Source organism: Mus pahari, chromosome 11 (assembly GCF_900095145.1).
Source record: "Mus pahari chromosome 11, PAHARI_EIJ_v1.1, whole genome shotgun sequence".
Classification (NCBI taxonomy): domain Eukaryota; kingdom Metazoa; phylum Chordata; class Mammalia; order Rodentia; family Muridae; genus Mus; species Mus pahari.
Window position 1 is genome coordinate 8,501,649 of NC_034600.1, and position 5,076 is coordinate 8,506,724.

At 41.4% G+C, this 5,076-nt stretch overlaps 1 protein-coding gene across 3 annotated transcripts in view; it reads left to right on the forward strand.

The window, feature by feature from the left end:
• Mctp1 (multiple C2 and transmembrane domain containing 1) overlaps nt 1-5,076 on the forward strand; it is a 595,681-nt gene that overhangs the window by 180,062 nt on the left and 410,543 nt on the right. The gene's annotated exons all lie outside the window — the stretch shown is intronic.

Below are 5,076 nucleotides of genomic sequence, written 5' to 3' on the forward strand. Positions count from 1 at the left end.
GATTAGGCTATCTTCTGCTACATTTGCAGCTAGAGACACAAGCTCAGGGGGTACTGGTTAGTTCATATTGTTGTTCCACCTACAGGGTTGCATCCCCCTTCAGCTCCTTGGGTACTTTCTCTAGCTCCTCAATTGGGGACCCTGTGTGCCATCCAATAGCTGGCTGTGAGCAGCTTGTTCCTCCTCTAATTCTGTTAGCCTCTGTCAGTACTCCTGGGAGCCCAACTCTCTCCTGAGTCCCATTGGTCAGAGCACTCTCTGCAGGCAAGCTCTCCTCTTGCAGGGAAGGTGTACAGAGGTCCAGAGCTCAGATCCACCTCCTGGCTGAAGATGAAGGCCTGAAGGGACCCTGTCCAAGAAGCTCTGTTGCTTCTGAAGCCGGAGTGCTCTCCTGCGCCAACTGGTCTCTGAGAGTCCCAAGATACAAGAGGGCATTCTTACCTGAGACCCTGGGTCAGAACCCACTCTGGAAGCCAACTCTCCTCAGTGATCCTAAGATCCTGGGTGTACTAGGGTGACTGCAGCATGGAGAGTCCTCTGGGGACTGTGAGACTGTCCACCAAGTTTGTGCCCAAGGTGGCTCGGGGCTCTTATGTCTATATCTTGAAGTATTCTCTCTCCTTTTTCCTCTGATAGTTTCAAAAGGCTGTTTCCTTTTGAATAGACAGAAGGAAGTACTATATAGGACAATGCATAGATTGAAAACAGACCCAAGGTATTTTATTTCTTCCAATAAATCTGAGCCAACTTTCTCATAATGTCAAGAATTTAGGTGGAGGCAAGAGAATCTTCACAGCTTACGTAGAATATTTAAGCAATTAGAAGTGCTTTAAGAATAAAACAGAACGATATTTTTTTTATTATTTTCTTTATTTACATTTCAAATGCTATCCCGAAACAAAACGATATTTATACCAATTTGTCAACTCTACAAAACTTCATCCTTTGCTGTTCACATGAGTCAAAAGGGAAACAAGCAAGCATGATGGCACACACCCACATGGTGACGCATACCTGCATGGTGACACATACCTGCATGGTGGCACACACCTGCAGTGCCTGCACTCACAAAAGCTGGGGGAATGAGATTGGAGTCGTAGGCTACTGTGGATTGTCTAAAGAGTTCCTGTCCATCTACACCAACCAAGTAAGACTCTGCTTCAAACAACACACAAATAGCAGCACATATCTGGAAACTCAGTCTTTAGATGTGAGGATGATAAATAGCGACTTCCTTGCCTTGTCAAGACCAGCCTGGGCTAGAGGACACTCTGCTCCTAAAACAAACAAATCCTCCCCCAATAAAGATTGTGAGGCCTTCTACTGCCTCATTTGATTCTCAAACATTTTTGCTGTGTAAACTTTAAAAAGGGAATATTGTAGACATCTAGAGAAGTGGAACATAAAACATTGTGGATGTTCTCAAAGATATTTGAGTACTAGAGCAAGCTCCCAAAGCAACCAAAGAGTTATAGTTTGTGTTAATTAGGAAAACAGTTGCTGCGTTCAATTCAGAAACCTAGAAAATTTTCACTTAACTGCTTTTTGGGCAATTTTATTAATTCTAACCCAAAGAATACTAATATAAGAGATATTGCTATAGAGGCTGGACTGTTTTTGTACTTAATTAATCCAAGCCACATTTTATGAAGTGAGTAAAATTGCTTACAGAAAGCCAACAGAAAAAAATTCAAAGACATTGGCCAATGTGGGCAGACACACTGGAGAGTCTAATGTAACCAGCTGTCTGTTTCTGTCTCTCTGTCCTGTTTTTTCCTCTGTTATGACTTTGGCATACCCCTTAGCCAGATGAAATATTCAGAGAAAACATAAACTGGGGCTCATAAAAAAATGTTGATTTGGCCAGAGAAGAGCTCTTTGATTTATGATATATTGTTTTGAAAAATAACAAAGGAGGGTCCATTTAAAATGAGTATAATGTAATAAATGTAAGTGAAAATATTAAATTACTTTTTAAAGTAGTATGTTCTTCTCAAGTTATCTATTGAGTCTATGGATTCATTTTTATTTTATATGGCTTATTCAATAGATAAAAACCTGAGCAAATGAATTGGCTTCCTCCCAGTATCTCTATCATTCTCTTAATCTCCTTTCTAGACATAGCTATGTTCATAATTGATTGAAGTCCTGGAGACAGACTGTATCTATGAATTTGTCTCATACCCAAGATGATAAATTTTGCCATAGCTTGTTTATTGCATTTAACACTTAAAGGAGATTTGCCTATAGTATATTTATAGAGCCTGATTATTAAGAGCAAAATAAGTATATACTATTTCTTAGTATGCAGTATTACTCAGATTAGCTCCTTATTAATTTAACCATTTCACTGTTCATGACTGATGGCAAAGCCTTTCATATTACAGACAATTCTACCATGAATATTCTACTATGTCCATCTTTGCAGCAGAGACAGAACATGACTTAATGTATGACAAGATATGGGAAATGTGGTGGCTGTGGCTGTGGTGGTGGTGGCTGTGGCTATGGTGACTGTGGCTGCGATAGTGGTGGCTGTGGTGGTGGTGGTGGTGATGGTTGTGGTGATGACTGTGGTAGCCGTGGTGACTGTGGTGGTGGCTGTGGTGGTGGTGGTGGCTGTGGCTGTGATAGTGGTGGCTGTGGTGGTGATGACAGTGGTGGCTGTGGTGACTGTGGTGGTGGCTGTGGTGGTGGTGGTGGCTGTGGTGGTGGTTTGGTGGTTGGATAGTGGCTGTGGTTGTATTGGCTATGGTGGTGGTGGCTGTGGTGGTGGCTGTGGCTGTGGNGTGGTGGTGGCTGTGGTGGTGGTTTGGTGGTTGGATAGTGGCTGTGGTTGTATTGGCTATGGTGGTGGTGGCTGTGGTGGTGGCTGTGGCTGTGGTGGTGGTGGCTGTGGCTGTGATAGTGGTGGCTGTGGTGGTGATGACAATGGTGGCTGTGGTGACTGTGGTGGTGGCTGTGGTGGTGGTTTGGTGGTTGGATAGTGGCTGTGGTTGTATTGGCTGTGGTGGTGGTGGTTGTGGTGGTGGCTGTGGTGGTGGCTGTGGTGACGACTGTGGTGGTGGCTGTGGTGGTGGTTTGGTGGTTGGATAGTGGTTGTATTGGCTGTGGTGGTGGTGGTTGTGGTGGTGGCTGTGGTGGTGGCTGTGGTGACGACTGTGGTGGTGGCTGTGGTGGTGGCTGTGGTGGCTGTGGTGGTGGCTGTGGTGACTGTGGTGGTGGCTGTGGTGGTGGTTTGGTGGTTGGATAGTGGCTGTGGTTGTNGTGACTGTGGTGGTGGCTGTGGTGGTGGTTTGGTGGTTGGATAGTGGCTGTGGTTGTATTGGCTATGGTGGTGGTGGCTGTGGTGGTGGCTGTGGTGGTAGTATCAGAGATCTGTCCTTTATGTATTTGCTTTTGGTTTTTCATTTTCTTGGCTTACTTTATACATCATATTTTTCACTAAATATGACAACCAGAAGTTCTAGGCTTAGAGTCTATAAAAATCTCTTTTTTTGTTTTTGTTTTTTGTTTTGTTTTGTTTTTTTGTATCAGCGAAGGAGACAGGTTGGTTTTTATTGATAGATCTTATGCTTACCTTTGATTCTAGTGCTATAGCTGTGTACATAGAACATGCTGATTTCATGCTTTTGCAGACAGGATAAATGGACATCCTAAAATGCAGATTTATGCCACAGTGCCAAACTATGCTTAGTATTGATCTTTGACAGAGTTATAGAAACTATGGCAATGCATTCCTATATAAACGTCTCTTACATTCAGAGCAGCTGGCACTTTTTCTGGACCTAACAGACAATTAATTACACACCTTGAGGTCACTTGAGACTTCGGACTGCTATCCTCCTGTGCTATCCTCCTCTGTATAACCTGCCTCTAAGTGATCAATGTAACAAACAACATTACTTGTCTTGGATTTCTCAGTGTAATCAATTTAAGCTAATGCACAGTTACAACCTTAAATTATACACTCATCTATACCCTTGACCCAAGAGTAACACATGTATATTTGTACATGTACTCATTTGCTGAAAACAGAAATATTAGGTTGAAAGCTGTCTTATCAAATAAACATCCATTATAAATGTTGAAGGCAACATATGGCTATTGCTTGGTAGAAAATTATGTTTGTAGTACTGTTGCTTATTTAGGTCAGTTGAAGTCAGTGAATTGATCCCTTATAAACCTCTGTTAAAGATTTCTTCAAAGTGTATCCTTTATTCCTTCCCCATGTGGAGCTTTCTGTGCTGTTCAGTAAAAGAGGGAACAAAGCTCATTGTTAGAGACAGATACTCAGACATAGTGCCTTAGGCAAGCACAAATTCATACCCAACAAACAGACAGGGATGATAGAAGAAACAGGGAGAGCAAAGTAGAGAATTCAAATCTGGACTCATTCTTGGTCAAGTGACACCAAGAAGACGTGGTTTATTGATTTTTGGGTAATAAGACACCCATACATTATTGGTGACTTGGGTTTAGTATTAATGCATTCAGGCTGTCTACACTGTGGTGCCTCATGTGAAGAATCTTTAATACATTACATTTGTGAATCTTGGAGTCTTGCGTGAAGAACATGTACGGCTGTATGAGGAATGTTAATACATCAGTGAAACATTTTGGAGCACCAGGGATAAGGGGAGAATAGCTTGAACTCTTATGAGCATATTGGGAAGATCCCAGAGACACAGACAGACACTCACCCAAGACAGACACAGGGACAGATTCACAACACAACATTCATGCAGGCATAGACACAGACTCATATAACAGACAGACGGAGGACAGTGGAAGTCATGGAGGGATCAAATATGGGTTCCCTCTTGGTCAAATGATACCATGAAAAGTACTTTATTGATTTCTGTCCTTAATGCAAAATTGACACATTATTGGTGACTTAGAGTTTATTGCTAGTGCACACAAACTGATCACAACAAACAACTATAATATTGTGTGTATAAATATATATATATATATATTTGTATATGTATAAATATGTTTTTTATGTATCAGTATATATATATATATATATATATATATATATATATATATATATTTTTTTTTTTTTTTTTTTTT